Source organism: Dysidea avara, chromosome 13 (assembly GCF_963678975.1).
Source record: "Dysidea avara chromosome 13, odDysAvar1.4, whole genome shotgun sequence".
Taxonomy (NCBI): domain Eukaryota; kingdom Metazoa; phylum Porifera; class Demospongiae; order Dictyoceratida; family Dysideidae; genus Dysidea; species Dysidea avara.
The window spans coordinates 2,912,068-2,922,918 of NC_089284.1; the positions used below are offsets into that span (position 1 = coordinate 2,912,068).

The 10,851-nt window shown below is 37.0% G+C and overlaps 1 long non-coding RNA gene across 4 annotated transcripts; it reads right to left on the reverse strand.

Moving 5' to 3' along the window:
- Positions 1–4,057: 4,057 nt before the first annotated feature.
- On the reverse strand, positions 4,058–10,406 carry LOC136243234 (uncharacterized). 4 transcript variants are annotated; one of them, XR_010694800.1, is made up of 9 exons: positions 10,297–10,404; positions 7,656–7,828; positions 6,597–6,678; positions 6,474–6,540; positions 6,287–6,422; positions 5,703–5,764; positions 5,568–5,628; positions 4,212–4,268; positions 4,058–4,161 (listed from the first exon to the last, which is right to left on the reverse strand). It is a non-coding gene; the product is annotated as an uncharacterized lncRNA (long non-coding RNA). The 4 variants fall into 4 exon arrangements; XR_010694802.1 differs by lacking the exon at positions 5,703–5,764 and having other exon boundaries at positions 6,305–6,422; positions 10,301–10,406; XR_010694801.1 differs by lacking the exon at positions 5,703–5,764 and having other exon boundaries at positions 6,305–6,422; positions 7,667–7,828.
- Between the last annotated feature and the right edge of the window lie 445 nt (positions 10,407–10,851).

Sequence of the window (10,851 nt, forward strand, 5' to 3'; positions counted from 1 at the left end):
ATTTAATTTGGTGGATAAAAGTTTGGCACCATGCAGTAATGCATGTAGAGTAGTACATCATGTGGAAAGTTCTATTCAGTTGGTGAGCTATTCACAAAGTGTATGTGTTAATGTTGTGTGTTAAAAAGCTTTCATTGAAATAATGCGTAACGTAATTGTGGGACTAGGGATCAAGTGTTTTAATGGTTTTACATTTTTAAAATGAAATCTCTTAATCGTTCTATTTAAGTCAAAATAGTAGGCTCAGTACTAATCAAATCTTCTGTGTATCCTTCAAAACATTTTCATGAAAGTTTAACAAATTAAAGTTGGACCTCAAAATACATTGAGCATGAACTCTGATTCATCAGGTGTTCACAACAGGTTCTGCTAGTAATTGTGAGCAACATGGACTAAATGGACATGTGCACATTCCACTGAGCATAGCACTAGTTGATTGCAAATGTTCATCTCTTTGTCAACCCTGGCCCTGCTACATATATTTTTTTTTGGTATTAGTGGTAGATATTAAAGTGTATATAATCGTGAAGTGTATGAAATATCAGAAAACTTTAAATGTAGATAATTGGTGAAAGGTGCTTAGAATGTAGCAAGGAAAAAATTTGAACTCAGGTACTCCTACTTTACTCTGAAGACACAATTTACTGTGATTCTTATTTCTCTGGTGTGCAACTATAATATTGTATTGAGTTTTGCTATTGCATTTTCTGCTTTTTGTGTCTTTATTAATACCTTGGTATTACGTATGATTAAGGTACAGGGTAGAGGCACAGCCTGCATACCCGACATGTGTATGATGTGTAGGAGTTATTATATGCATTGCAGAGTCTTACCATTGCAGTGCTAGGGTTGCTTGATTCATGCTCTTTATAATTGTAGCGTCACATGTGCCAGCACTTTGATAAATTTGAAGAGTGACGTACTGTCCACATTCATGCATGATGCAGCATGTATGCTAAGGATGGTACTTATTGTGAAAAAAATTTAATTACAATGCATTTCAATAAGTTTGTGAATACGGGGGCTTTGATTAATGTGTATTCCAGTAACCATGTGGGTGTGTGCTATCTTTCATGCCACAATAGTTTATTTTGAATGTAGCATATATGTTGTGAACAAGACTATGGAAATCAGTGTTTTCCGATTGTGTCAGTCAATATTTAGATATGACAACACTACAGTGTATTTTGTGTTATTAATGTATATGTAGTAATACTGAAGTCAGATTCTTTTTGGCTTAATGTTGACTGGGTTAATTTTTATTCATGGTACGTTTGAACAAGAAACTTAAATTCTATTTTATACAGTGACTTTACATTGGAAGATACCAAGCAATGGGAATCTTGCACATCAAGTTCTAAATTCAAAGGTGAATCATATCAACAGTTACATTCTTCTTAATGTGTGACATCTGGTGGGAAGGGGTGCTAAAGGGTCATGTGAATTGTTGATTTATAGGTATAGCATTGTTACCATAGCACCGTGTTGCAACCTATCCTTTTACAAATAATTTGTGCATCTAAGTATGTATTTTGCATTTGGAAACATGTTTTGTAAATACATACGTACATTTACCTTTCAAAATTCAGAAAAGAGTAAACATAATGGAGTCAGGATTGCCATTCAGAATAGTTTTACTTCTGTTCTGTTGTGTCTGACCCAGACAGTGTATGTTTGACTGGATTGTATAATAATTAATGCATCAGGAATGTGCATAATGTACGTAAGTCCAGATGTACATAGTTTGATTAGGTCAACATAATAGTAGGCCAGATACTATCTAATTGTGTTTAGATTTTTTAGTTATGTGGTTTCGTTGTAAAAGTGAATCGAGTAATATTTTAGTTGCTAACAATTAACTAAGTGTTATGGTTTCATAATTATAACCATGCATGTCACTTTTCAAAACCTGTGTTTTTTAAGTACTTGTAGAAATATATTGAAAGTGCCTCTAGTCTAAGTACATTGCTTTCCTTGTTTCCTTGCTAGTTTGGTGACAAGCTCAGAAGCCGTCATCACCTACTTACGGAAGTCACCTTGGTAAGCTGTAATAATTCAAACTGTATTAAGTTATAAATGGATAATTTTTCCCGTATAGAGAGAATGTGAAAATGGAGTGCGACAGACTGTTAAACATTTCATATTGTGTATTATGACAACTATGAAGATAGTTATGACAACTATGAAGATAGTATGTTAAGTTATTTGCTATAATATTATATTGAGAGTAAAATTTTACTCTACAAAGCTTCTTGTGGTAAATCTTCCAAAAGTTTGAAGCTTTACTTTGTTAAAGTCATGCCAATGATTAATGTATAATCAGTCAGTATACACTGATAAACATAATGCTTCAGTTGCAATGCAGGTCCTAAACAGCTGTATAGAATACAAATGTACTAAAATTACGTCCATAGCAGCTGCTATATGGCTACAAGGAGAACTGCATGGCTTTGCAGCTGAATTTACATACCAATATATATTATGAAGCTGTGGAGGTTTTAACCTTTTCCCCAGGCCTACTGTGTACATTTGTGTTTAATTTTTTGTTCACATTTACTATAATTATTTTGACTGTATTGGGTTAGTTGGTTATGGTGAAGCAGCAATTGTAAGGGGTGGAGGTACAGTGCAGTTTGTAGCTTAATTACTAGTAACATTCATGTAGGAATGTATTTTCTCTATAATTTGGTATGTACACTTTACCGACTAAAACACATGCAGCACCAATCTATGCAGGATGTATTATTATACATATAATGTGATCTTGTGTCCACCAATCTGTTGCTAATGTGTTGAGCCTGTTGACCACTACAGAAAAGGATAAGTACTGGGCTACTGTGTTATGGGTGGTGCATTAGGGTTAAGTTTGCATTTACCATTTAAAAAGGAAAAGGTTGAATTTGTTTTTATGTTTGAGTACCTATTGTTTGAATCATATTTAATGTCATAGATTTAATCAGTCTCTCAGCTCATACACTTATATGGCATATACATATCCATTCATACATGTAACATGTCAACAAGAAAATTCAACACAATGATGGAATCTCTTCCCACTTCAGGAATTGCATTCTGCAATAGATCAGTTAAATACTCTAATAGAACAATCATAGAATCGATATACCTTAAGATGATAATTGTACCTATAACTGTGTAGTTCCTCTTGTATTTGTACTGTACTATAATTATGTGAAATGTAATACCATTGTTAAAAGTATTTACTATTTAGCATATTGTGATCTTAATAATTACTAACTTTTAAAATGGAGCAGAAGCACTACAGAAAGAAATGTGAAATCTGAGAGTCTTGACCAGTGTATGTACATAGCATAGTATATTGGCACAAATATTATCAATGACAGGTATGACTGAATTTGTGAAAGGTACCTTTTCCACACATTTTACATGTCAGCAAACAGAATGGTGTAACATTTGTATCCTTATACTGATTATACTTGCTCTTAGTTTCAAAATGCAGTCTGATACTTTAGCTTGATTTAAAAAGTTATGAAGCTTTGAAGTTAAAAAATGGGTCAAATTTTATGTGTGAAAGAGATATCTTTTTGCAAATCCGATCACTATATAATTATGTTGTAAGGATTTTTGTCATATATATTTATAATGTGACTAGCTACGTATACATGTGTATGTAATATAATGTATTTATTATTAGAGAGTATTTGATTACAACGGTTTTGACATTCATATACTATAAACAAGAGTTAATAATAACTCTTGCTATAAATCTATAGCTATTTTTTGGCTAGTAATATGTATAGCAATGTCTCAGATCATGTCTGCATGCTGAAGGCAACATCTTTTATGTGTTTGCATGTAATAATACAGTAATATGCAGCAGCAAGATCATTTGGCCATATAATACATTACATGTACTATATAATAACACAGGCTAGGGTTGCAAAATATGTACAGGCTTGTATATGGTCTCACTGAGTTAGTGAGTTATATGTGGTCTAGCATTAAGAGAATTCCTATGTATATGTTAATGAATGTCCCAAACATCACCCCCATTCCTTCAGACTGTTTATATTGATGAAGAAAGCATTATTCTTTGTTCACATAACATAAACAAATGATATTATACGGCAATGAAAAATGTATTGTACTTTACAGTCCTGGCAACTCATAACTGGGTAAAACCTGCAAAATATACAATCACGGTACACTGCATGTCTGTATGTGTTTTGTACCAGCTCAAATGCAGTACTTCCATAAGTTGGAGTGTTTCAGTTTGTCACAAAAACACACTGTATGGAAAAGAAATATACTGAATAAAGCGTACATGGCAGTAGCTCAATCCAATTAGAGTAGTGCTACCTCACAACAATTAGTTAACAGTTGGTATAATTATCACATCTACGTATGTAAGCGTGTACTACATGTTTAACCCATTAACACTGAGCTATGTACAAAGATGCAACGTGTGCTACGACAGAGTTAAAGAAAAATACACATTAAAAGTATTGGCCACAAAGGAGAACAATTTATGTTAGAAAATGGTATCCAGAGTTTGATTCGATGTCTAGAGTCTCATTACTGGTCAAGTGGCACTAAGAAAGTTGTGGCTAACAAATTTCACCCACCATTTCCTAAGATAATGAGACAATGAAAGCTTCAGTAGTATGATGCAATAGAAACCTCAATCATTCTAATGCCTCCACTACAGGTATTTATACTTCAAAGATGCTAGCTTCCAGTGTCTTAGTATACATATGTATAGCAAGAAACTTTTATCCCTGCCACATTATTACAATCCAGTCAAGCATACTCTGTCAGTAATGCAATATAAAAGTGTGCAGAGGTACATATGTAGTACTATGTCAGACACAACAGAACAGAAGTGAAACTTGGACGTCAGCTATTCTGAATGGCCATTAGGCTTAAGTCTATTATGCTCCAAAATCTTCCTATTATTCTTTCTGGCACTTCTTTTTTTATTCACCTATTATGCTCAAATTTATTCCTGAGTTTACCTATTATTCTCAAATTATTCCCAAATATGTGTGCCAAATTAGTATTTTTGTTACGGTTTATAAACAAGTGACTGCTCTATTAGAATTATGGAATCGAAGTTGAGTGTTTTATTAGAGTAAGTGACTGCTCTATTAGAGTATTTCGATCGTTTTCACCGTTTTTATGCTTGCACTGTTTTGGTAGTAAATCTAAAAGATTTTTACACTACACCAGAACAAAAACTTATAATTTTGTACCAATTATTCTTAGAATTCATCCGATTATTCCGGAATATTCCCCAATGCTTTTCAGTACCTATTATTCCCGAAATTATGCCGGCATAATAGACGCATGCCTAATGGCCATCCTACTATACTATACTCTATGTACTTGTATGACAATTTTTTTCTTTTCTGAAAGGTACGTAATACATACATAAGAATACACACTATATGTTTTCCAAAAGGCAAATATTATACTTCCATGCACAATACATTGGGTTAAATTGTGAAAGGTATGTTGCTATGGTAACAATGTTATAGCCTCAATTTTTCATGACCCTTTAGCACCCCTTCCCTCTTGGCATGACTAACCTTTGAATTTTGAACTTTGATGCAAGATTCCCATTGCTTGGTATCTTCCAATGTAAAGTCACTGTATATAATGTGAAAACAATAATCTATGTTTCTTGTTCAAACTTCCATATAATTATATACAATGAAATTAACCCAGTCAGCCAAAAAATAATTTCATTTTTTAGTAAGTAGGTGGCTCCATCAGGCAGATTACTCTGGTGTATGACATAATATACATTCGTAATGTAAACATTGACTATATGACATAATCATAAACACTGATTTGCATAGTCTTGCTCGTTGCATGTGCTACACTCAAAATAAATTGCTATGACATGGTACACAGCACACCCCCACAAGGGCCAGGGCTGACAAAGAGATGAACATTCGCAATCAACTAGTGCTATGCTCAGTGGAATGTGCACATGTCCATTTAGTCCATGTTGCTCACAATTACTAGCAGAACCTGTTGTGAACACCTGATGAATCAGAGTTCATGCTCAATGTATCTTGAGGTCCAACTTTAATTTGTTAAACTTTCACGAAAATTTTTGAAGGATACACAGAAGATTTGATTAGTACTAAGCTTACTATTGACTTAAATAGAACATAATTTTCATGATTAAGAGATTTCATTTTAAAAATGTAAAACCATTAAAACAATTAATCCCTAGTCCCACAATTACATTATGCATTATTTCAATGAAAGCTTTTTAACACACCACATTAACATGTACATTTTGTGAATAGCTCACCAACTGAATACAATTTTCCACAGGATGTACTACTCTACATGCATTACTGCATGATCACCAATCTCATATTGCTGAGGGAACCAATTAATTGTTAGACTTCTTCACATTCCGTGGACAACTATATAGAAAAAAATCATAAAATCACTGCGAATACACCTTGTTTGTTTACCTGGAGCAGTCACTGTAAACTAGGCGCTACACTATGAATTGAATGTCACATACCATTCAGTTGCAAGCTATGCAAATTCAGTATATAATGGTTATTATAGCAACAATCTTTCACCATACCCACCTTACAGAGCTCACACTTGGTGATGAAATGAAACACTGAGTCATACCATAATGAAGGGCTGCTGGTAACTAAACTCTGGTTACTATAGTAATGTAACACACACACACAAAGCAAATAATTATTAGCTACCATTTTCACGGTCACATCATTAACCCAGGATACCTGCATACTATAGAGGTATAACACATCGTACATGTAAAACCTCTGGTGCCCACAATGCTATATTTCATGGTTGACAAGTAAGCACCCAAATTCCCACCCGTGCTCTCGAGATATATTTTCGTGACGTCAGATGAATGTAGCTATAGATACAACTGATTGGAATCATAATGGTATTTTCACAAACCATAATATTAACACTTTTTTTGTAACTCATGGAAATACATCCTGTGGAAACCAACCCATTATAAAAAAGGCAAAGGGCAAGGGCATTTGATCTATGCTGCCTGGCAAAAATAATCTGCATTTACAGATTATAGCAATTTCAGTTGAACTCCTCTGTCATTCAAGGAAACAACAGTAGTAGTTGAGTTTAGATCCTTACACATTATATTGCAAGACCAATGATTTGACTTCAATGCCACCTCACGCATACCACATACTGTAAATGGCAACGGTTTGGTGGGACTGAATGATGTTTAGCAAATTTGGCAATTTAGAACTTAGCTATTGTTTACCATCTGATATTGGCTATATAGCAAATGTGCCAAACTTTTATCCAGCAAATTGAATGCTGGATAAACCAATTTGCCAAATCTTGTCTCTCTCACACTCACTCACTCACTCATTCACACATGCACGCACGCATGCACCCACACACGCATGCACCCACACACGCATGCACCCACACACGCACACACCACAACATATGCACACACGCACCACAACACACACACACACACGCACACAACACACACACACACGCACACAACACACACAACACACATACCACCACAACACACGCATGCACACACACACACACCACAACACAACACACACACAACACACATGTGCACACACACACAGACACACACTACAACCACAACACAACATGCACACCTCTTCGCCACCTGTCCATCAGTCCTCCTGACCCCCATGGAGTCCACCCACCAGGCCAGTGGATGCTGAATAATCCAACTAATTACAGCACTGTCTATTTAGTCCAGATGAGCAACCTCCAGAGAAACAGACAAACCTCTAGGATGATAGTGGGGCCTGGATCATTAATAGACCTGGTGAAAAAAATGTAAAACAGTGTGCACGCACACTACACCCACATGCATGCACACGCACACAAAAAGCAAAGTCTTCAGCTACTGTATACACAATCACGCCTACCTAGTGAACCAGCACTGGGACATCTGTGCACTACTGTGATGCTGTTATTATCTACTTTACCAGTTAGGCACTGGAGGGTGTACACAGAAGGCAGAGAATGTTCAAGGTGTTTACCCATAGCCTCGGAGCCTAAGCGAAAATCTTTGAGCTAAATATCCTAAAGTGAATCGGGACAAGTACCTAGAAGGGCAGAAAAAAGCCAACCCCATCGTGACTTGATCCGCAGGCCACCCATGCAGATTCGGGCCAAGCTCCACACTTGAAGCCAACTTTGGGGAGGCCACCTAAGTAGGGAAATGTTGTTGTTATTATGCTGAGTCAGTGCAGGCAAATCTTCTGGAACAGGACTAGTATCCTGCAGGAGGCTGTGCCATGTGTCATGAGTAAAGGTCTGGGTACCCAAAGTTCCAACTGAACTTCACCTATTTTTTGAGATGGGTATTTGCTTCCCCAGTAAACACCAAGTACCTATATACAAATGGGTGGGCTGCTTTCCCAGTTGACACCAGGTCACCATGCAGGTCCCCATTTAACAGCTGGGTACACACACACACACACACACACACACACGCACACACGCACAAACACAAAGCCCTCAGCTACCATTGATACATTACCTGGCGAATCACTGGACCATGGCCAGTCATGAGGTGCTATTGAGTCAGCACAGGTATATATGTCTCACAGGATTAAGTATGGGCTGTCATTTCACCTGGGCCCCACCCGTTAGGTGAGACATAGACAGTGGAAATTTGCTTACCCATTTAACACTTACATGCATGGTCACCATTGGTAGCAGTGGCATAACATAACTAAAGTTAGAGCCTAGTTGGTTGGCTTTGCAACTGGGCAAGCATCAAACCTAGATCCTTCATGCCACATACCCCGTGTTATCTGGGCTCTATGCATACAGTATCTGACACTAGCACACAAGTATAAAATGGGTTAGGCCACTCCAAGTCATACCTTAGTTTCTGGTCACTCCCTAGCCAACAAAAGGATGCGGGCGGGCGGATGATCAGGACTTCAGGACTATCATAGACTCTTACATATACACCAGTAATACTGTAATGTTATTAATTTTGCTCAATTTACCCATTTCATATTGAGTTTACAACCAAGCTTAACCAACATTCTTATAGCATAAGTAGTTAATTATGCTTCTGCAAAGTGCACCAGGAAAATTGTTGATGGCTAGCTACACTGCTGAGCACAACAATGTGTAGCTAACACTAAGGAAAGGTCTGCTCATGTAGCTACTTTTGCTTTACAAATGAAATGTTTCATTAGCTATGTCAGGAAATTATTATTTATTAGCTAGCTAATAATAATCCAAAACTATATTAACACATCAGAAACTCTTTCAAATGTGAAGTCTTAGTCAACTATATATGCATGTGTTTCCAGCCTTCTATACAGTAAACCTTCAGTAAAGTAGCTGTCAAAGTTTTGAGTTGAGTTGTTGAGTGCTCCAGGCTAGTGTTTTTCAGTGATCATGTGGGAAAGCTAAGTTAATGTTTTAACTAAGGGATGCCATGCACTTGTTAATTTAGGACCATACTTGCAATTATTTAATCATGGAAAAGTTGAAGTTTGAGCTCACCAAATGTTACCGGATTTCTAGTCAGTATATCAGTGATCAGTAATAAGGAAGTCCAAGTTTAGATCCACTAGAAGAGTTACTAGATTAATCATTAGAGGACCACATCTGAATTGTTAGGAAAGTTTAAGCTATGGTATATCTGATCATTAGGCTAGTGATCAATGCTACATACATACTGTACTGAAGTTACTTACTGGCAACAGAAGCATTACTAATAGCTATATAGCTAATCAAGGACAAGTCAAAAACGTTATCTATTCTAGTATTAAAGTTAAGGGTAGTGTGACTGCTCTATTAGAGTATCTCGATCTTTTGCAGTGTTTAAAAATCACTGTCCTTGGTCAGTGATTTTTAAACACTTAAGCGCCTGTAATATTAATAATAGTCCTCATAAACTGGGGTTCCAGTTTTCCATGCGGGCGGGTGACCAGAAACTAAGGTTTGACTTGGTTAGTCTGGCGCCGCCCGCCCCTTCGCATAAAGTAAGGGTCTGGTGAAATACAGATACTAAATCATTTCTAGCGCCCAGATTCGGCGCTAGCCAATTAGTGCATGCCAATGACGTTCACACAGAAATCGCCTTGGCAACACAATACTTTTGTTCGAATTGAAGTGCAATCATCTTACGTAACAAGCATTACGTGCGCTGTCTAATTGAATTCCTTTTGAAATGATTAGGTATTTGTATTTCACCAGACCCTTACTTTTTGCGAAGGGGCGGGCGGCGCCAGACTATGACTTGGTGTGGCCTTAACTTACGTACTATCAACTGTCTGCAGGAAGACCAGATGCTGGACTATCAGCTTCCCTGATGTCGGTTGAAACCAGCCCGAGCGTTCTGGTCTAGAGATGAAAGCTATTATGCATTATGCACCTATCAATGTTATTCCCCACCTACCCCCTCCCGGGCGTAGTGGGGGAAATGGTGGGGATTTGACTTTTTGAAAAATCAAATTCTCCACCCATGGGGGAACGACTAGTGGTCAAATCTCCATGTAGTATGGCTGTAAGGTACTTTAGGAAACAGGTCAATTCCATTAGCTTGTAAGTTAAAACAAACGAATAAAATTTCGAGCGGTCAAATGGCCTTCGTTAAAACCCGGAACGGACCGGACCGGACCGGACCGGACCAGAATTTTATTGTTGATGAGCGCGTATCCAACTAAAATTAATTTCGGTGCGCTTGCAAGGGATACAGGACGTGGACTCTGTTCTTCATTTGCACTCAGGGCACGATTGTCTACTGATATCCAGAGTGGCTGATGGTGATTTCGAAGCAAATATAGTCGTATACTGGTATTTATACAAGTTTGC